The following is a 22,864-nucleotide window of genomic DNA, read 5'->3' as shown; positions in this document are numbered from 1 at the left end:
CTTGTTCTCAGTTCAGTGGTTTGCTGCTGGCATTCGCCTCTGTATTTGCTGTATTCTGGCTGTGTCTCTCAGGAGCGATCTACATCCGGCTCCTGTCGGTCTGCACTTCTTTGCTTCATCCATCTTGTCTAATTGGGTGGCTGTATATGTATGGGCCACATGTGGGGCAGGCTCTGAATGGGTGTTCCTTCAGTCTCTGTTCTAAACTTTGCCTCCCTATTCCCTGCCACGGGTATTCTTGTTCCCCTTTTAAAGAAGGAGTGAAGCATTCACATTTTGGTCATCCTTCTTGAGTTTCATGTGTTCTGTGCATCTAGGGTAATTCAAGCATTTGGGCTAATAGCCACTTATCAATGAGTGCATACCATGTGTGTTTCTCTGTGATTGGGTTACCTCACTCAGGATGATATTTTCCAGTTCCATCCATTTGCCTATGAATTTCATAAAGTCATTGTTTTTGATAGCGGAGTAGTATTCCATTGTGTAGATGTACCACATTTTCTGTATCCATTCCTCTGTTGAAGGGCATCTGGGTTCTTTCCAGCTTCTGGCTATTATAAATAAGGCTGCTATGAACATAGTGGAGCATGTGTCTTTGTGATATGTTGGGGCATCTTTTGGGTATATGCCCAAGAGAGGTATAGCTGGGTCCTCATGTAGTACAATGTCCAATTTTCTGAGGAACCTCCAGACTGATTTCCAGAATGGTTGTACCAGTCTGCAATCCCACCAACAATGGAGGAGTGTTTCTCTTTCTCCACATCCTTGCCAGCATCTGCTGTCGCCGGAGTTTTTGATCTTAGCCATTCTGACTGGTGTGAGGTAGACTCTCAGGATTGTTTTGATTTGCATTTCCCTTATGACTAAAGATGTTGAAAATTTCTTTAGGTGTTTCTCAGCCATTTGATATTCCTCAGCTGTGAATTCTTTGTTTAGCTCTGAACCCCATTTTTTAATAGGGTTATTTGTCTCCCTGTGGTCTAACTTCGTGAGTTCTTTGTATATGTTGGATATAAGCCCTCTATCAATTGTAGGATTGGTAAAGATCTTTTCCCAATGTTGGTTGCCATTTTGTCCTAACAACAGTGTCCTTTGCCTTACAGAAGCTTTGTAGTTTTATGAAATCCCATTTGTCGATTCTTGATCTTAGAGTGAAAGACCCCAGGAGTGGGGAGACCCTCACTCAAGTCTTGGGATGACGCAACCCCCCAAGAACTCATGTGAGACCGTCCTTGCTGTAATAATACAAGGTTTATTGAGAGGAACCAGTGCACTGGGGTCAAGACTCGTATCCCACGCACGGGTAGAGTTGTTTGACCACGAGTAGCTGAGAGAAGAGGTATTTAAAGAAAGAAGCCACCAAGAGGGTAGGGATGGCATCTTTGGAAAATGTCGAGAATACCAGTGAAAAATCTCAAGGAGAAGCTTCCTGTCTCTCAAGATTGCTTTTAGGATTGTAATCTAACTTTATGGCCAGCTAGTTCCTGGGAGAAGCTTCCTGTTATCTTTACTAGGTTGGGATCACGTACTTAAGGGCCTTAGGCCCCTTTATCTAGTTCCTGGGAGAGCAGGCTCAAGAAATGTGACCTTTTACCTACTCACTGGCCGAGAGCAGGGTCTGGAATTTGAGGTATTTAGGGCTTCTTAGGGGTGAGATAGCATTTCTAAACTTCTGACATCTTGGCTGCATTTTTTATTCTTTCAAGATCATAAGCCATTGGTGTTTTGTTCAGAAAATTTTCTCCAGTGCCCATGTGTTGGAGATTCTTCCCCACTTTCTCTTCTATTAGTTTGAGTGTATCTCGTTTGATGTGGAGGTCCTTGATCCACTTGGACTTAAGGGTTGTACAGGGTGATAAGCATGGATCGATCTGCATTCTTCTACATGCTGACCTCCAGTTGAACCAGCACCATTTGCTGAAAATGCTATCTTTTTTCCATTGGATGGTTTTGGCTTCTTTGTCAAAAATCAAGTGACCATAGGTGTGTGGGTTCATTTCTGGGTCTTCAATTCTATTCCATTGGTCTATCTGTCTGTTTCTGTACCAATACCATGCAGTTTTTATCACTATTGCTCTGTAATACTGCTTGAGTTCAGGGATAGTGATTCCCCCTGAAGTCCTTTTATTGTTGAGGATAGTTTTAGCTATCCTGGGTTTTTTGTTATTCCAGATGAATTTGCAAATTGTTCTGTCTAACTCTATGAGGAATTGGATTGGAATTTTGATGGGGATTGCATTGAATCTGTAGTTCGCTTTTGGTAAAATGGCCATTTTTAACTGTATTAATCCTGCCAATCCAAGCTGGATTTTAATTTTCTTAAATCTTGACACCTCAGTGACAGACTTGTTGACGGAATGTCTGTGTTGCTATTAGTGGAGCCTGGGGCGTGTTGAGTTAAAGGAGACTCAAAGGCGACTTGTTTCCCTTTAAGACGGAACCTGGAGAGCTGGACCCTGGGCTGGAGAGATGGCTCAGCGGTTAAGAGCACCCGACTGCTCTTCCAGAGGTCCTGAGTTCAAATCCCAGCAACCACATGGTGGCTCACAACCATCTGTAATGGGATCTGATGCCCTCTTCTGGTGTGTCTGAAGACAGCGACAGTGTACTTATATATAATAAATGAATAAATCTTTAAAAAAAAATTTAAGATGGAACCTATCACTTAAGGGACGTAGGAATGCAAATGCAGATGCTTTCCCTGTAGAAACCCAAGCTGTCAACTTGATAATTTGTTGCAAACTTGATCCTCCCATGCTTTTTAAATTCGAATGCCTAGGAAAAACACGTCCTATTTTTTTTTTTTTAGCATCTCAACAACTACATGCTTGAAAAAACATTGTGTATTAATGACTTAATTCACACACTGCAATGCCCCAGTTACAAAGTGTTAAGACTTCTACTATAAAGAAGTAACAACTGTGGCAGGGAAGTGGCTCAGCTCATTGAGAGCTTGCCTGGCACGCAGGTAACCCTGGGTTTAATACCCAACACCTCCTAAGCCGGGCATGGTGGCGCATTCCCATAATCCTAGCACACAGCTGATAGAGGCAAGAGGATTATCTAAGTTCCAGGTCAGCTTTGGGCTACGGGAGACATCATCTCTAAACGAACAAACAAACAAACAAACAAATCCATTTGGATTGATTGCTTCCCAGAAATTCTAAACTGAAAAGGGAATAAGCTGAGAGATTATACGGTTTTGTCTCTGACATGCAGGTAGGTAGGTCACACACTTAATAGAGTCTAAGACAATGTGTGTGTGGTTTTTTTCCTTCCAAATACTTTTGTAGAAATATAAAGCTAAAAATAGCGATGGAAATAACATTTGTCAGGTAGAAATACTGCAGTTTAGAAGGCCTGTCGGGTACTGTGAGTTCTAGGAAGGGCAATTTTCTGTTGAGCACAGCTGTTCTGACAAGCCACCAGATCCTTCTGGTTACAGAGATGCTTGGCACTTAGCACCACTGTGTGTGTTAACTCACATTGTCTCAGTAATTGACACCAGACACAGCTGTCCCTCAGTATCCATGGGGGAATGGTCCCCCTCTGCCTGTCAACCAGTCCACGAATTCTTAAGTCACATATAAAATGCTCTCTTAGTTGCCTACAACCTATTCAATTCTCCCATGTACTTTAAATCACCTCTGGGTTACTGAAGACAACAACAGTGTGTTTGCTACCTAAATCAGTCTAATGATTTGAAAGAATGCATTTTAAAAACAGGGTGCTCACGTTTATCACAGACAACAAAAAATATATATATTTTTCAGTCTAGAGGTGACTGGCTCCATGGCAAGGATGCCGAGGACACAGGAGGCTGTTTAGGTGGCTCGCCAAAGAGAGGGAGTGGTTCTCTCTCATCCATAAGGTGTAAGTTGACTTTGGAAATGAGAATTAAATCCCGGTTAAATTTGTTTGTCTATCACTGTATGACCCCAACAAACTGTTACATCTTCGTCTATTCTACCAAAGAGGTTGGATGTTCTTGCCCGAAACCGGTTTGGGCACAAAAGTGATGCTACTGTGTTGTATGTAACCTCAAACAAACAAACAAACAAACAACAAACAAACATGCTTCTGCCTTCTCTGGAACCCTGCCAGCACTCCCGGCTAGGCTCAGAGATCAGCCACCATCAGTCTCAGCCTCGCCAATGGTAAACCGGCTGTTTTTTCCAAGGGGCTGTGATCAATCCCCCAGCCCCTCATGGCTAACTTCACCAAACCGCTGCTAACCACCCCGGCTAACCCCTCTTTCTTCGCGGGCCCGCCTTAGTGCCGCAGATAGAAAACACTAGACAGTTTTATTATTTTAAAACTAGCCAGATAACTCAATGTCTGTGCGAAGAATTCCGTTAATCCTAACAACTAGCTCCCTCCATCCTCCTGGGTCCCGGATTGCGGTAGAAGCTACAAACTCTAGGAACCCCAAGACCTACTCGTCTACAGCTTCCTCCTTGTTCCGCGGCCTGGTCGGAATTCCTTTTAGTATGTCCCTCTCCCGGAAGTCCCACCCTTCCCCTTTGCCCAGCAGTTTGTTCCTGACTTCTTTATTGACATAATCAAGAGCCAATTAGGGAATTGACACCTCCCTCTACACTATTGCAGTGTGTGTGTGTGTGTGTGTGTGTGTGTGTGTGTGTGTGTGTGTGCGTGCGCGCGCGCGCGCGCGCCTGTCTGTCTGTCTGTCTGTCTGTCCACACAGACAGCCTGTTACTGCCGTGCGCGCCTGCCTGCCTGCTTGCCTGTCTGTCCACACAGACAGTTTGTTACTGTCATGTGCGCCTGCCTACCTGCCTGTCTGCCTGTCTGTCTGTCCACACAGACAGCTTGTTACTGCCGGGTAGATTGTTACTGTTGCCCAGAGGGGATTTTGTACATACTTATTTCAAGTGTGTATATGTTTCCGCTTTCTTTTATTCCAGATCTCCACATCTGTAAAGCTTGGATGTACGAGTAGGCATAGCGGAGCTCCATCTCTGAATCATCATGGTCTCCCAGCTCCTTTAACCCCCACCTACCTAGCCAGAATCTCTGTCTCAGTTTCTGTCTTTCTTTGGGCTGGGGTGAGAGTAGGTTATTAAATGTGACCTCTGATGGGTTAGCAGTGAGTGAATGACCCAGGTTCAATCCTTGGGACTCACCTGGTAGTGGCTATCCTTTGAGCTCTACAACTTCACTGTGGTGTGCACGTGCATGGGAAATAAATGAAATAAAAATTATAAATTACAGAGTGCCATCTGGGGCCTGGCCCTCCTTGAAGAGGAAAGGTGGGTTGGACGTGAGCCAATTTCCATCTCCCTCCCTGTTCTCTTGGGCACAAGAGTCCTTTACAGGGAGGGTGTGGTGGTGCATGCCTTTAATTCTAGCACTTGGGAGGCAGAGTCAGGCAAGTCTGTGTGAGTTCAAGGCCAGCCTGGTCTACAAAGTCAGTTCCAGGGCAGCCAGGACTATCAAAAAATCAACAAGAGAAAAAGATCCCCAAATATGTCTATCAATGGTGCCTATGGATATGTACCGACTACACACTACCCCTCCTTCAACAGTCAGCTCAGTGCACTGGGCTCATCTATGTCCTGCTTCCGTTTCCACCCAAGATACCATAAATTCCAGACATTACAGTGGTTCATACTTAGATTTTTCAGCACATGTTTCAAGATGACAGTGACACCCATGTATGGCCTGCCAGAGTCTTCTGGGAATAATATGGGGAAATCTCAGAAACAGCTACCAGAAGAACTATGGAGACTCACAATAGCTGGGGAAAAAGACACTCCCGGGGCAGAAGCAGCATCATCAGAAGGAGATGCCAGGAAATATCCCTCTCTCTTTTAATTTTTTAAACAAAGTATTTTATTTTATTTTTTTAAAGATTTATTTATTTCATGTATATGACTACACTGTAGCTGTCTTCAGATACACCAGAAGAGGGCATCGGATCACATTACAGATGGTTGTGAGCCACCATGTGGTTGCTGGGGTTTTGAACTCAGGACCTCTGGAAGAGCAGTCGGTGCTCTTAACCGCTGAGCCATCTCTCCAGCCCCTCTTATAATTTTTAAAGATTTATTTCATGTATATAGATCTGTATACCTGAGTGTGAAAGGAAAATTATACAGATTTAAGGTTTAAAAATATAAAATTAAAAGAGTAAGTTTCAAAAATCCACAGACTCAGGGCTAAACACTGTCCAGGCAGGGCAGGGCCCGCCCTGCAGCCAGGACTGACAGGCCATAAAGATAAAGAAAAGGAATACAGGAACCAGCCCAGGCTTCTAAAATCCTGAACGCCCCAGTCAGCACGTACTCTTCTGCTGTGCTGTAATTTTACTGCTATGTTTGAATGAGCCAATCACTTATAGCCGCGCCGACTCTCCCCAACCCCCTGTTCCTCACCCTATAAAAACCCCTTGCTTCTAAAAGTCCGGGTCGACACCTCTGTCTCCTGCGCGGGATACGTGTTGGCCCGGAGATCTCCGTAATAGATCTCTGTAATAAACCTCGCCTTTGCTTATTACATCCAAAATGGTCTCTCTGTGTCTGGGGTCCGCGATTTCCCGAGACTTGAGTAAGGGTCTCTCTCTGCGTGGGATCTTTCATTTGGGGGCTCGTCCGGGATCAGTGTTTCCTGGGGCGCGCCATCCTGAGACTCGAGCTAGGTTCTTTCATTTGGGGGCTCGTCTGGGATCGGTATTTCCTGGGGCGCACCATCCTGAGACTCGAGCTAGGTTCTTTCAAGTGTACACACACACACACACACACACACACACACACACACACACACACACACACAAACAATCTTCAGACACAAGAAGAAGACATTACAGATGGTTGTGAACCATCACAAGGTTGCTGGGATTTGAACTCAGGACCTCTGGAAGAGCAGTCAGTGCTCTTAACCACTGAGCCATCTCTCCAGCAGCACTGGACAATTGACAGAGCAGAAGCAGGATGCCACGGCAGCCTGAACTGTACTCTGGGGAAACTCAACCAAGTGTCATGGGATCGACCATACGCTGAAACCTGCCCAACAGAGTACAGTGAAAGTGCATTCAGCCAGCTGAGACCCTGGAAGGAACCAAAGTGTACAAGGGAACTTTCACAGGGACTTGGTGTAAGGAGGATTCTAGAATTTTAGTTTCTTTAAAGAACACAGAAGTATGTTTCTATTTTGGTCCCAGGTGTGGGATACGAGGCTACTTCAGATTGTCAACAGCAGCTGACTACAATTTACCTCCTGCTCTGCCAGGGGAGTGATTTTGCCAGCTACAGATAGTTTCTGAGATTATGGGGCTTTTGGAATTCTGGGGACTTTTCAGAGGGTATATACATGTTAGGGCGCTAAGAGGGAGAGTAGGTTATTGGTTGGTTTTTAGTTGTTGTTGGTTATTGTTGGGCGTGGTTTATTAAGTGACCATGCACACAGAAGAAACAACAAGAAGAAATTAGATATCCTGAGGGTGAAGATCAAACTTGCCCCAAGGAACTGGATGCCCCTAATCAGAAGGAAGCACTCTTGCAGTAACATCACCCCCTTTCCAAACTCTGACTTTATTCAGGGAGCTCTATCTTCTTCTCTCTCCTATCTAGTGTGAGGGGGTTGAAAGAGTAGAAGAAAAGGGGTGGGGGTTGGGGATTTAGATCAGTGGTATAGCAAGCACAAGGCCCTGGGTTCAGTCCCCAGCTCTGAAAAAAAAGAAAAGAAAAAAAAAAAAAAGAAAAGGGGTGGAGTGGAATCAAGAAAGAACCCATAAAGTAGCTAAACACAAGCTATGCTCCAGGTAGTAAACAGGGCCTGGAGAAATGCCACATGGACAGGACAGAACTCCAAAGGAATGCACAGAAGTGTGAGCAGCTCTGAGATTCTTCTGTGAAGCACAGCTCATGGGCTGAACCAGCATCTCTAATCTGACCTTATAAAGACAGACCCAGAGGGGAGGACAGAACCACTCAATATGGAGGAACTCCCAGAGATGAGACAGGACTCTGGGGAGGACGCAATCATGTCTGTGTTGGTTACTTTTCTATTGCTGTGATAAAATACCACGACCAAGGCGGGGAACGTATGAGACGTACTATAATATTTCTGTTGTTTTTTTTTTTTAAAAAAACAAAAATTCTAGAATTCTCACAACACTGGAGTCTGTGTGAAAGTTCCCTTGTATAGTTGGGCTCCTACGAGGTCTTCAGCTTGCTGAACGCGGTCTCACAGGGTGGAAGGAAGGGTTTATTTGGGGCTTACAGTTGTAAAGGGACAGGAGTCCATGACTATCATGGCCAGGAGCATGGCGGCAGCCATGGTGCTGGAGGAACTTCTGAGAGCCCATATCCTGATCCACAAACAAGAAGCACTAGGAATGGCTTGAGTCTTTTCAAACCTCAAAGCCCACCCCCAGCAGCATACCTTAGTGTTTTATGGCTATAAAGAGACACCATGACTGCAGTGACTTTTCTAAAACAAAATTTAATTGGAGCTGACTTACTGTTTCAAGGTTTAGTCCATTATCATCATGGCAGAGGGCATGGTGGCATGCAGGCAGACGTCGTGCTAGAGAAGTAGCTCAGATTTCTATACTGGGATCTGTAGGCAGCAGGAAGACAGTCACTGAGCCTGGCGTAGGCTTTTTAAAACCTCAAAGCCTACCCCTAGTAACACACTTCCTTCAACAAGGCTACACATAGTGCCATTCCTTGGGTGACCAAGCATTTAAATCTGTGAGTCTATGGGTGCCGTTCTCATTCAAGCCAACAAGTCCTCCAACAAGACCACACCCCTTAATCCTTCCTAGACAGTTCCACGAACAGGGACCAAGCATTCAAACATAGGAGCCTATGGGAGCCATCCTTATTCAAACCAGTATATGCTGGTCATTTTTATATCCTGTAGCCCTGCCCAGCTCTCTCTTCCTCTCCATCTCTTTCTTCTTTTCTTAATAACCAATGTCAATTTGATAGGAACTCAAGAAGACAAACAGGCTGCTTCCTCTCAGCCATGAAGAGGAGCAGGCTCTCATCCTACCTTGTCCTAACTTGACCCACCATCTGGGATGATCTTTGTTGATTTCATGGGATTGAGAAGCACCGTAGGAAAGAAACACAGCTCTGCAAGAAAAGTAATGGAGCACCGGAGACCCAGAGTCTCCAAAGCCAAGAAAAACCCATCCTGTAAAGTGGTGGAGGTGAGGCATGGTAGAGCATGCCTTTAATCCCAGCAGGGGGAAGGCAGGGGCAGGTGAAGTCCTTCCATAGTAAGGGAAAGCCAAGGTCAACCAGCATGTGCTCAGAGGTAGCTGGGGCTGAAAGGCTGCCCCTCAGTTGACTTCAAATGAAGCCATCCCTAAATAAGCCTCTTTTGTATGAGGATTACTTTATTTAGAAAAACAGGAACAGCAGAAACTCTGGAAACAAGAATATATACTGCTACTCCTTCTTAAAGGAAATTTGCGTGGGCTCCTATGTTTCAATTCCTGGCCCTGGTTACCACCAGGTGTGGAGAGTTTTTGGGGCCTCTTGGCAGGAATTTGACATTGGGCCAGGACAGGGAAGTAGGCCCAAAGAGGAATCTGATTTTAGGCTAGAACAAAGAAGTAGGCTTCGGGCAAGAATCTGACTTTGGGCTAGGACAGGGAAGTGGGCTCAGGTATCTTGGTCATCCTGATTAGCCCTAGAAACAGTGATCACGGGACTGTTTATTGCCTTGCTTGTGCCTTGACTGTTTGTGTTTATTGCCTTGTCTGTTCCTTAACCTAGACCTGACCCTATTATCAGCATTTAGTTAAAATGGTATAGATGCAGAATGGGAAAAGAAAAACCCAGTTTCAGCCTCAGAACCTGCTGGGGTCATGCTACAGGGTTGTCTAATTGTCCTGTTTCTTTTTAATCCTTGCTTCTGCTTGGAGAACCTGTTGACTGAGCCGGCTTGGTCAGTAAGGGCTTGCTCTCCATAGCCACCCTGAGTAGCAAGCACTACTGGAGGTGCAGAGCCCGGTAGGAGGTCTTGGCTTTCTTTTGAAGGGGAGGAGGAACCACAGCCTCTTCCCTATTGTCTTGATTTGCTTTGGGACCATGAGATGACTTGCTCCATGGTGTGCTTAACATTCAGGGTGAGGTGGACACCATGATGCTGGGGCTGGGGCTGGGGCTACCTTTCCACTCTTACAACAACAAAGTGCTTTCATTTGACACTCTGATTCAATAATTACAAGTGTTTGTGTAGAGGACGACTTACTGGTACCCACACCTTCGTTAGAGAAAGTGACCTTCTGAATATCAGTTTATGCCACAGAACGAGAGGTTCATGGGTCATCTCTGGCAACTGAGGGGAAGCTAAAGAGGTTTTCCTGAACATTCAGTTTGCCTTGGGGGCAGATTTTGGGATGACAGCTTCTGAACCTGTCACATCTACATACTATAGAATACCAGGTGGATGGTTTTACCTATCGAGTTTCAGTGTTCTCGAGCCGTTAAAAACGAGACGTTTTCTTCACCTGGGAATCACTTCTTGTGAGGATTATGTGGTAATTTATTCATGGTACATTTGTTTTTTGCCAAGCACATGCTAAATTACATATACATTCTCTCTCTCTCTCTCTCTCTCTCTCTCTCTCTATATATATATATATATATATATATATATATATGTATATATATATGTATATATATACATATACATACACACACACATACACACACACCTCGACAAACCATCCATAAGGCCTAAATCTAGGCTAGCACAGCCAAAGAAAGACCCAAGGCTCAGTTCAGTGTAGCTTAATAGTTAAGAGGTCAACATGTTCCCTTCTAATGTCCGAAGTCATTTGGTAAGGACTCAGTTCTCGCACCCCTTCTGCTTCTTTTGGTTGGTTGAGAAAGACGCTCATTCAGCTGACCTTGAAGCTCTGAGTGGTAGGATTACACACGGTGCCACTGTGCTTGGCTATGGCGCTTGGGGGTCTCTGGATTCTAGGACTTCCTCCAGAACAAGGCTGCCATTGTGGAGTCATCCTCCATGTTTCCTTGGCAACTTAACCCAGAGGGTGGGTGGCGGCTAAGGGCACACATCCCCTGGAGGCCACCCACGGAGAGACGCTGGTCCTTTGGGGTCCTGGAGGGCACCGCAAAGCTGAGAGGAGGGTGGCTTCCCGATTCCTCAGCCCCGGGCCAGCCCATGGCGGAGGCGCGGGGTCCGCGGCGCGGTGGCGTGCAGCACGAGCTGCTAGAGAAGGTGGCGCGCCTGCAGCGGGGAGCGCGGCACGCCGAGCCCGAGGCGGCGACGCGCAGAACGGCGGGCGACAGCGGTTCGGGCTTGGGCTTCTGGTGCTGGCGGCGGCTGTTCGCCCGCGGAGCCCGCGGGGCGCGCCGGAGGAAGGGCAAGTTCACGCGGCCCGGCGCCGCGGCCCCGCCGGAGCGCGGCGTGTGGGCGCCCCCCGGCCTGCAGAGGCTGCTACAGAGGCTGGCGACTTGGCGGCGGCGCTACTTACGGCGAGGGGAGCGACCCGAGGGCCTGGAGGAGATCCCGCTGCTCGTGCTGGAGCGCGCGCGCGCTGCCGACTAGGGGACTCCCAGGCTCGCCTCGCTGGCACGTGCCCCGGCATCGGTTAGGTTTTTTAAAGAATTCAAGAAGTGGAAATAAACCCCTGCACTGGATGAATGAAAGGAGGTGGATTTGGGGGAACCAAGCGCGCCCCAGACCTGGAGAGGAGGCATTGGCTTTGTTGAGTGGGTGGTGAAGTCATTAGGACTCTCTGGGCCAGTCCCCTCTGGGCAGGGCAACATGGTGTAACATTGCCTTCGGGACACTCCCGTACCCACTGTCCCTGCCCCCTGGGTGTTGTGAAATTGCACTGTCATCCTTGGTTTTATTTGTTACTTATAATAAGCAGGTTGAGGGGACCCTGCTTTTTAAAGTTTATTATTTAGGGCCCTAGTGATGGCTCTGTAGGTCAAAGAGCCTGTGGTGAAAACCTGGGAAGCCAGTTAATTAATTACCTGTGGAGGGGGAGACCCAATTCCACAGAGAGGTCCTCTGACCCCTACATGCACAATAATACTTGGTTAAAAAAATTTCACAGGGGTTGGGGATTTGGCTCAGTGGTAAAGCGCTTGCCTAGCAAGTGCAAGGCCCTGGGTTCGGTCCCCAGCTTCGAAAAAAAGAAAAGAAAAAAAAATTTCACAATTTCGAGTATATATCCGTGCGTGCGCGCGCGCGTGCGCGCATGCACGCACACACACACAATATTTACTTCATACATTGATCATATTCCTGCCCCTTCTTTCATTCTCCCGCTCACCCTCTGTGAGAATTGCTGTTAGAGATAAAAGCAAAGGAGCCTCCAGGAGATTCCTGCCCTCTCCTCCCATGGGATGTAGGGTAACCTTTGACTCATCTTCTTCATCAATAAAAACTTGCTAATGATACTCCAGCCTGGCATACCTGTCAGGATGAAAGTGAACGTCACCAGCGAAAGTGCTAGAAGCACTTTCGAGGGCTTAGAGGTTAATAACTATTAGAATGGTCTTTCCTGGAGCTGTTCCCCTCCTCCCTCTCCCCCTCCCTTTCCTTCTCCCCCCTCCCCTTCCCCCTCCTCCTCGTAATTCCTCCACAGTCCATAGGAGCGGACTTTCTGGCAAGCTAAAAGTGTTGTTCTTTGGCTGTCTCTGTTGTGGCTTTGGAGTTTTTTCTCACATGGTTCTTCTCAACCTTTCTAATGCTGGGACCCTTTACAACAGTTCCTCATGTTTCTATGACCCCCAACCATAAACGTATTTCATTGCTACTTCATAACTGTAATTTAGCTACTGTTATGAATTGTAACATAAATTTCTGATATGCTGGGTATCTGATATGGGACCCTTATGAAAGGATCATTGGGCTAGCCAGAGGGGTCGTGACCCCCAGGTTGAGAAACACTGCCCTAAACACTCCTTCTGGAGAGAAAAGCCTAGAGGGGACTACTTTGTTGCAATCCCACACCATCCTGGGGCAGGAGCTAGGGAGGGAGCGGGAGCTAGGGAGGGAGCGGGAGCTAGGGAGGGAGGGGATGGGGGTGGGGTGGGCAGAGTGTCAAAGAGGCACAGTTACAGCACTAGAACTTGGTTGTCTCTGAGGTTCTAGAATCCGGCAGCTCTGGTGTTCTATGAGTGGAGCAGAAGTTGGATTTCAGGTGGAAAAGGACAGAAGAATGCAGGACATGCCACCGCCCCTTTCAAAGCTACTTTCCTACAATGTACTGGACAGCACATTGCTTTCTGTGGTAGGGCAATGACACAAAGAAAAAGGCATAGTCATGAGTCAGACAGCAGAGGGAACTTCATGAGTGAAACTGGCCTGTTGGGGACATTTTGTTAGCCCCTCAGAAAGGCATCAGTAGGCTTGCAGGTCATGGACAGTAGATTCCTTCCTCCTGATCAGCACTGGACCCTACTTCCACTTCCCTGGTTACACCAATTCTAAGAAAGGGAAGCTTTGCAATCGCCCTTCCTTAAAATTCAAAATACTGAAAACAAAGGTGGGGGCATTGTAAGGTTCTATGATCCACTGAAGAATGATGCCCTGGACTGGAATAGCATAAACACAGCGTTTTAGTCTGCAGAAGCCCAGCATGGGGGGGGGGGTGCGGGGGGCAGGGTCTACTATCTACAGAGATGGAAACGTGGAGTGGAAACCTCTAGTTCTTCGGAAAGTTAGTTTCGCCAACTTTCTGAAAGTTAGTTTCACACAGGTGAAAGGATGTCTTGCTAAAGCAAACACATGAAAGACTGCCTTCCTGAAGCAGACACGTGGAAGGACTCTTGATGAAGGAGTATAAATATGACCCCACAGACAGTGGGAAACGAGCACTGAGTCTTAGGTTTGGTTTCTGCTGCCTCACTCATTATTGCCTTACATGGTGTTGTTGAGCTCAATTTGTGCCAACACCACTGTCTTAGGGTCTTACTGCTGTGAACAGACGCCATGACCAATGCAAGTCTTATGAAGGACAACATTTAATTAGGACTGGCTTACAGGTTGAGAGGTTCACTCAGTCCATTATCATCAAGCCAGGAGCATGGCAGAGTCCAGGCAGGCATGGTGCAGGCAGAGCTGAGAGGTCTACATCTTCATCTGAAGATTATAGCAGAAGACTGGCTTCCAGGCAGCTAGGATGAGGGTCTTAAAGCCCACACCCACAGTGACACACCTACTCCAACAGGGCCACATCTTTTAATAGTGCCACTCCCAGGACCAAGCTATACAAACCATCACAACCGTTTTTTGAGAGAAACTATGGGAAGTACTGCTGTGAGGCTCCTGGGACAGCTTGCTGCTTCTACAGCCTTGCCTCAGGCTGCCCAGCCAGCCTGGTGGTTTCTTCAGGATTGAACTACCTGGTGGTGCCAGTTTGTGCCTGATGTCTGCTTCCTGAAAGGACTATGTAGCTGCTGGTTCATGCCTGTTGTCTGCCTGCCTAGAGGACTGATCTGCAGCTGTTAACATTGTATTTGGTGTTTGTTACCAGACTGAACAGCTGCCCCAAAAGATGGAGCTCGCTCCCAAAGAACTATTGCTGAACAGGTTCACTTCCCCCAAATCCTAATAACTTTTCTCTCCCACTACCTCTGCTGGGTGGTGGGCTAGAGGAGAGGTTCAACCCTTATTCAAAGTGGGTTGCAAAAAATTTATGCCTACAGAGGTGCCACAGGGAGCCTCAGGTCCAGTTTAAAGCACATCAGAGGATTTCTGGTGAGGGAGTAGGTAACCTCTCTTAATCACTGGCTCTATCTCTAGGGACATTCCAGGACTCTTGCTGGGGCTTGGGAGGCTAGAGACTGTTGCTCGGAAGTCTGGAAACTGTTGCTGGGGAAGTCTGGAAACTACTGCTGACCCATTGTCCTTGTCTCAGGCCAGGTGGTGGGGCAGCTTCTGAGGCTTGGACTTGCCCAGTTCTTGGAGACAGAGATTCAGGCCTAGTGTCCTGAACTGCTGATTTGAAGCCTGCCATGAGTTAGCCTAGTCTGTCTCAGCATCAAGCTTTTGTTTAGGCCCCTTAAAGGAAAGCTACGTTGATTACAAGATGAGAATATGGAGCCAGGCATGGTAGTGTGGCTCCTTAGTCCCAGCACTCTGGAGGCAGAGGCAGGCAGATCTCTGTGAGTTCAAGGCCAGCCTGGTCTTCAGAGAAAATTCCAGGACGGCTAGGGTTACACAAAGAAACCCTGTTTCAAAAAACCAGAAAGCTTGGACTCTTGAGTTCTACTTGGGGCTATGGGTGGAGACATGAATTTTATCTGCCTTAAAGATTAGACCATTGCATAGTAAAGCCCCTTCCTTAAATGCCGTTCCAACCCGGCTTGTCAATCACATGGCCTGGGGATCACCTGTAAGTAAAGATGACTCATCTGGAGACATAAGGCAGTAGGAAGGAGAATTATCCCACAAGGAAGCAGTTGCTTTCAGATCCTCACTGCTAAGCCTGCCTGCTTTTTCTGAGACCTAACTCAAAAGCCTAATATCTATCTATGTTCTTTGAGACAAAGTTTGTGTAACAGAGCCCTGGCTGTTCTGAACTCACTTTGTAGACCAGGTTGGCCTCGAGTTCACAAGACTCTCTGCCTGTTTCTGCCTCCCAAGTGCTGGGATTAAAGGCATGCACCACGGTGCCCAGCCCTAGTTATTATTTTTTAAAATTAAAACGTTTTCTGTGTCTGTGGCTCATATATGAACGTGTACATATGTGGGTGTGCTTGCCTGTGTGCGTGCATAGCCTGGAGTCTTCCTCTACTGCTCTTCTAGCCTACTTTTGGGATAGTGTAGGTCACTGAACCAGGCGTTTGCTTCTTAGCTATGCTGCTGGCCCGTGAACCCCTGTGGTCTGTAACAGGCCCCAGACTTGGTAGCTGACTTCAGGGTGGAAGCATCATTCAGGCTGGAAAACTCAGCGTGTAGACAGTGAAAGAATAAAAAACACAGCCAAAAAGCCAGAAGTTTAAAAATGCAACCTCACCCAAAAGAAGCCCTAAATACCCCAAATTCCAGACCCTGCCCTCTACCTGTAAGTAAAAGGTCACATTTCTTGAGCCTGCTCTCCCAGGAACTAGATAAAAGGACTTAAGATAAGGCCCTTAGATATGTGATTCCAGGCCTAGTAAAGATAACAGAAAGCTTCTCCCAGGAACTAGCTGGCCATAAAGTTAGATTAAAATCTTAGAGAACAACCTTGAGAAGCAGGAAGCTTCTAGGAACTAGCGGACCATAAAGTTAAGCAATCTTGAGAGACAGGAAGCTTCTCCCTGTGATTTTCCAATGACACCATCCCTGCCCCCTTGGGTTGTGGCTTCTTCCTTTAAATACCCTTTCTCCCAGCCTCTTGGGGTCGAACTCCTGTGCCCCTGCGTGGGATATGAGTCTCAACCCCAGTGCACTGGTTCCTATTGATAAACCTCATGTGATTACAGCAAGGACAGTCTTGTGTGAGTTCTGGGCGGGGGTGTCTCGTCATCCCAAGACTTGAGTGAGGGTCTTCCTGCTCTGGGGGGGGGGGGTCTTTCAATAGTACCGCCTGCTAAAACTAAAACAAAGGCCTGATCCATCAAAGTTCATAGTTCTGGGAAAGTCTCTAAATTTGACTTCTGTAGTTCCACTTCTGGCTAACTGTTCTTAACTGGTTATGTCAATGTAGAACACACACACACACACACACACACACACACACACACACACACACACACACACAAATGGAGTGGTTCTGCTTACTGGCTTGCTCCTCAGGGTTCGCACTTATTTATTTATTTATTTATTTATTTATTTATTTATTTATTTATTTATTTATTTATCATTCAATTAATTTACGTCTCAAGTGATATCCCACTTCCCAGTTTCCCTCCTCAAGACCCCCATCCCACAATGTCCCTCTCCTCCCTCCCCTTTGCCTCTATGAGGGTGCTCTCCCACCCACCCACCCTCTCCCACCCCACCAGCAACCCCCTATGCTGGTGCATCAAACCTTCACAGGACCAAGGGCCTCCCCTCCCATTGATATCAGACAAGGCCATCCTCTGCCATCTGTATCTGGAGCGGTGGATCCCTCCCCGTACACTCCTTGGTTGGTGGTCTAGCCCCTGGGAGCACTGGGTGGTCCCGACAGCTGTTGTTCTTCCTATGTGGTTGCAATCCCTCTCAGTTCCTCCAGTCTTTCCACCAGCTCCCTGACCTGGGTCCCTGAGTTCAGTCAGATGGTTGGTTCCAAGCATTCACATCCGTATTGGTCAGTTGTTGGCTGAACCTCCCAAGGAGCAGCCATACCAGGTTACTGTCAGCAAGTGTCTCTCGGCAATGGCAACAGCGTCTGTCCGAGTTGGTGTCTGTAGACAGGAAGGATCCCTAAGTGGGGCAGTCCTCAGATGGTCTGTCCTTCAGTCTCTGCTCCCTGTTATTCCTTTAGACAGGAACATTTCTGGGTTAAAAACTTTGAGATGGCTGTGTGGCCCCATCCCACCACCGGGAGCCATGTCTATCTACTGGAGGTGGTCTCTACAGGCTCTGTCTCCTCTACGCTGCTAAAATCATTACCGTGGGGTCCTGGGAGCCTCTCGTTTCCCTGGCATCTGGAACCCTCCAGTGGCTATCCTTACTTCTTCATCCCCTCTGCTACACATTTCTATTCCATTTCCTGACTCTCTGTACCTCTCTACTGTCTCCTCCAGTACCTGATACCGCCCCCTTATTTCCTCCCCCTCCTCTCTCCCTCCCAAGTCCCCCTCCCTCCACCTCCTGAGATCATCCTGTGGTCCTCTCAATGCTGGACTGAAGCATCCACTCCCTGGTCTTCCTCCTAAGCTCCATGTGGTCTGTGGGTTGTATCATGGGTATTGTGAGGTTTTTGGCTGATAACTGTTTATTAGTGAGTGCAGACGATGTGTGTCCTTTTGTGATTGTGTTACCTCACTCAGGATGATGTTTTCTAGTTCTACCCATTTGAGAATTTCATGAAGTCATGGTTTTTAACAGCTAAGTAGTACTCCATTGTGTAGATGTACCACATTTTCTGTATCCATTCCTCTGCTGAAGGATGTCTTGGTTATTTCTAGCTTCTGGCTATTATAAATAAGGCTGCTATGAACATAATGGAGCATGTGTCCTTGTTATATGTTGGAGCATCTTTTGGGTATATGCCCAGGAGTGGTATAGCTGGTCTTCAGGTACAACTACTTCCAATTTTCTGAGGAACAGCCAGACTGATTTCCACAGTGGTTGTACCAGCTTGCAATCCCATCAGCAATGAAGGAGTGTTCCTTTTTCTCCACATCCTCGCCAGTATGTGCTGTCACCTGAGTTTTTGATCTTAGCCATTCTGACTGTGTGAGGTGGAATTTCAGGGTTATTTTGATTTGCATTTTCCTGATGACTAAAGATGTTGAACATTTCTTTAAATGCTTCTCAGACATTCAAGATTCCTCAGTTGAGAATTCTCTGTTTAGCTCTGTACCCCATTTGTTTTTTGGTTCTTTTTTTTGGAGCTGGGGACCGAACCCAGGGCCTTGCGCTTCCTAGGTAAGCGCTCTACCACTGAGCTAAATCCCCAGCCCCTGTACCCCATTTTTTAATAGGGTTATTTGGTTCTCTGGAGTCTAACTTCTTGAGTTATTTGTATATTTTGAATATTAGCCCTCTATCAGATGTAGGATTGGTAAAGCTCTTTTTCTAATCTGTTGGTTGCCATTTTGTCCTATTGACAGTGTCCTTTGCCTTACAGAAGCTTTGCAGTTTTATGAGGTCCCATTTGTTGATTGTTGATCTTAGGGCATTAGCCATTGATGTTCTGTTCAGGGAAATTTTCCCTCTGCCTATGCGTTTGAGGATCTTCCCCACTTTCTCTTCTATTAGAATCAGTGTATTTGGTTTTATGTGGACGTCCTTGATCCATTTGGACTTAAGCTTTGTACAAGGAGATAAGAACGGATCAATTTTCATTCTTCTATATGTTGAACCAGCACTATTTGTTGAAAATGCTATCTTTTCTCTGCTGGATGGTTTTAGCTCCTTTGTCAAAGATCAAGTGATCTTAGGTGTGTGGGTTCATTTCTGGGTCTTATCTATTCCACTGATCTACACTATTTTATCACTATTGCTGTACAGTACAGCTTGAGGTCAGGGATAATGATTCCTCCAGAAGTTCTTTTATTGTTGAGGATAGTTTTCACTATCCTGGGTTTTTAGTTATTCAGAGTGAATTTGAGAATCGCTCCTTCTAACTTTATGAAGAATTGAGTTGAATTTTGATGGGGATTGCATTGAATCCCCATTGATGTAGATTGTTTTTAGTAAAATGGCCATTTTACTATATTACTCCTGCCTACCTGTGAGTATGGGATGTCTTTCCATCTTCTGAGATCTTCTTCAATTTCTTTCTTCAGGACCTTGAAGTTCTTGTCGTACAGATCTTTCACTTGCTTGGTTAGAGTCACACCAGGATATTTGATCTTATTTGTGACTATTGTAAAGGATGTTGTTTCCCTAATTTCTTTCTTGGCCCATTTATCCTTTGAGTAGAGGAAGACTACTGTCTTGTTACAGTTAATTTTATACCCAGCCACTTTGCTGAAGTTATCGGCTGTAGGAGCTCTCTGGTGGAACTTTTGGGGTCACTTAAGTATACTATCACATCATCTACAAATAGTGATGTCTTAACTTCCTCTTTCCCAATTTTTTATCCTGGTGATCTCCTTTTGTTGTCTAATTGCTCTGGCTGGAACTTCCAGTACTATACTGAATAGGTAGGGAGAAAGTGGGCAGCCCTGTCTTGTCTCTGGTTTTAATGGGATTGCTTTGAGTTTCTCTCCATTTAGTTTGATGTTGGCTATTGGTTTGCTGTATGTTGTTTTTATTATATTTAGTTATGGATCTTGTATTCCTGATCTTGCTAAAGTTTTTTAAAAAATTTATTTATTTCTGTTTGCATCTATGCTTGTACACCAGAGAAGGGCACCAAGATCCCACTTCAGATGGTTGTGAGCCACCATGTGGTTGCTGGGAATTGAACTCAGGACCTCTGGAAGAGCAGTGAGTGCTCTTAACTGCTGAGCCATCTCTCCAGTCCTTGCCAATACTTTTAACAGGAAGGGGTGCTGTATTTTGTCTAAGGCTTTTTCAGCATCTAATAAGATGATCATGTGATTTTTTTCTTTGAGTTTGTTTATATAGTGGATTACATTGATGGAGTTCTGTATATTGAACAATCCCTGCATTCCTGGGATGAGGCCTACTTGATTGTGATGGATGATCGTTTTGATGTGTTCTTAGATTCAATTTGTGAGAATTTTATTGAGTATTTTTGCCACGATATTTATAAGGGAAATTGGTCTGAAGTTCTCTTTCTTTGTTGAGTCTTGTGTGGTTTAGGTATAAGTGTAATTGTGGCTTCATAGAAAGAATTGGGTAGTGTTCCTTCTGTTTCTATTTTGTGGAATAGTTTGGACAATTCTGGTATGAGGTCTTCTATGAAGGTTTGATAGAATTCTGCACTAAACCCAGCTGGTCCTGGTCTCTTTTTGGTTGGGAGACTTTTAATAACTGCTTCTATTTCTTTAGGTGTTATGGGACTATCTAGATGATTTATCTGATCCTGATTTAACTTTGGTACCTGGTATCTGTCTAAAAAATCATCTATTTCATCTAGATTTTCCAGTGTTGTTGAATACAGGCTTTTGTAGTAGGATCTGATTATTTTTTGAATACTTTCTGTTATGTTTCCCTTTTCATTTCTGATTTTGTTAATTTGGACACACTCTCTATGCCCTTTAGTTAGTTTGTCTAAGGGTTTATCTATCTTCTTGATTTTCTCAAAGAACCAGCTCCTGGTTTTGTTGATTCTTTTTGTTTCTACTTGGTTGATTTCAGCCCTGTGTTTGATTATTTCCTGCCGTCTACTCCTCTTGGGTGTATTTGCTTCCTTCTGTTCTAGAGCTCTCAGGTGTGCTGTCAACCTGCTAGTGTATGCTCTCTCCTGTTTTATTTGGAGGCACTCAGAGCTGTGAGTTTTCCTCTTAGCACTGCTTTAACTGTGTCTCATTAGTTTGGGTATGTTTGCCTTCATTTTCATTAAATTTTAAGAAGTCTTTAATTTCCTTCTTTATTTTTTTCTTGGCCAAGTTATCAGTGAATAGAGTGTTGTTCAACTTCTATGTGTATGTGGGCTTTCTGTCATTTTTGTTGTTATTGCCTTAGTCTGTGGTGAACTGATAGGATGCATGGGATTATGTCAATCTTCTTGTATCTGTTGAGGTTTGTTTTATGTCTGATTATACGGTTGATTTTTGAGAAGGTACCATGAGGTGCTGAGAAGAAGGTATATTCTTTTGTTTTAGGATGAAATGTTCTGTAGTTATCTGTTAAATTCATTTGGTTCATAACTTCTTTTAGTTTCACTGTGTCACTGTTTAGTTTGTTTCCATGATCTGTCCATTGATGAGAGTGGGGTGTTGAAATCTCCTACTATTATTGTATGAGGTTCGATGTGTTCTTTGATCTTCAGTAATGTTTCTTTTACAAATGTGGCCACCCTTGCCTTTGGGGCATAGATGTTCAGAATTGAGAATTCATCTTGGTGGATTTTTTCCTTTGATGAGTATTTAGTGTCCTTCCCCATCTTTTTTGATAACTTTTGATTGAGTCTATTTTATTGGATATTAGAATGGCTACTCCAGCTTGTTTCTTGGGACCATTTGCTTGGAAAAAAAATTTCCAGCCTTTTACTTTGAGGTAGTGTCTGTCTTTGTCACTGAGGTGCATTTCATGTATGCAGCAAAATGCTGGGTCTTGTTTATGTATCCCATCTCTTAGCCCATGTTTTTTTATTGCGGAATTGAGAGATATTAGAGACCAATGATTGTTCTTCCTGTTATTGTTGTTAGAAGTGAAATTATGTTTGTATTTTTCTCTTCTTTTGGGTTTGTTGTGAAAAGATTAATTTTTGGCTTTTTCTTGGGTGTAGTTTCCCTCCTTGTGTCGGACTTTTCCTTCTATTATCTTCTCTAGGGCTGAATTAGTGGAAAGATATTGTTTAAATTTAGTTTTGTCTTGGAATACCTTGGTTTCTCCATCTATGTTAATTTAGAGTTTTGGTGGATAGAGTAGCCTGGGATGGTATGTGTATTCTCCTAGGGGTCTGCATGACATCTGCCTAGGATTTTCTACCTTCCATATTCTCTGTTGAGAAGTCTGGTGTAATTCTGATAGGTCTACCTTTATATATGTTACTAGACCTTTTTCCCTTACTGCTTTTATTATGCTTTCTTTGTTTTGTGCATTTGGTGTTTTAACAATTATGTGACAGGAGGAATTTCTCTTCTGGTCCAATCTATTTGGAGTTCTGTAGGCTTCCTATATGTTTATGGGCATCTCTTTCTTTAGGTTAGGGAAGTTTTCTTCTATAATTTTTTGGAGATGTTTGCTGACCCTTTGAGTTGGGAATCTTCATTCTCTTCTAAACCTATTATTCTCTTCTAAACCTATTATAATAATAATTATAACAATAATATTATAATTATTATTATAGGTCTTTTCATTGTGTCCTGGATTTCCTGGATGTTTTGAGTTAGGAGATTTTTGCTTTCTGTATTTTCTTTAACTGTTATGCCAATGTTTTCTACGGTATCTTCTACACCTGAGATTTTCTCTTCTGTCTCTTATAGTCTGTTGTGATGCTCACATCTATGACTCCTGCTCTCTTTCTTAGGTTTTCCATCTCCAGGGCTGTCTCCCTTTGTGTGGTCTTAAATGTTTCTATTTCCTTTTTAGATACTGGACAGTTTTGTTCAATTCCCTCACCTGTTTGTGTTTGTCTGTATTTCTTTAAGGGATTTATGTGTTTTCTCTTTAAGGGCTTCTA

At 45.0% G+C, this 22,864-nt stretch overlaps 1 long non-coding RNA gene across 1 annotated transcript; it reads left to right on the top strand.

The window, feature by feature from the left end:
- The first annotated feature begins 11,032 nt into the window (after positions 1–11,032).
- C13h1orf202 (similar to human chromosome 1 open reading frame 202) lies at positions 11,033–11,647 on the top strand. The gene has a single exon (NR_190835.1). It is a non-coding gene; the product is annotated as a similar to human chromosome 1 open reading frame 202 (long non-coding RNA).
- Positions 11,648–22,864: the final 11,217 nt, after the last annotated feature.

This window comes from Rattus norvegicus, chromosome 13, assembly GCF_021556685.1.
Source record: "Rattus norvegicus strain SHRSP/BbbUtx chromosome 13, alternate assembly SHRSP_T2T, whole genome shotgun sequence".
Classification (NCBI taxonomy): domain Eukaryota; kingdom Metazoa; phylum Chordata; class Mammalia; order Rodentia; family Muridae; genus Rattus; species Rattus norvegicus.
This window is presented reverse-complemented; position numbering and strand designations above follow the sequence as displayed.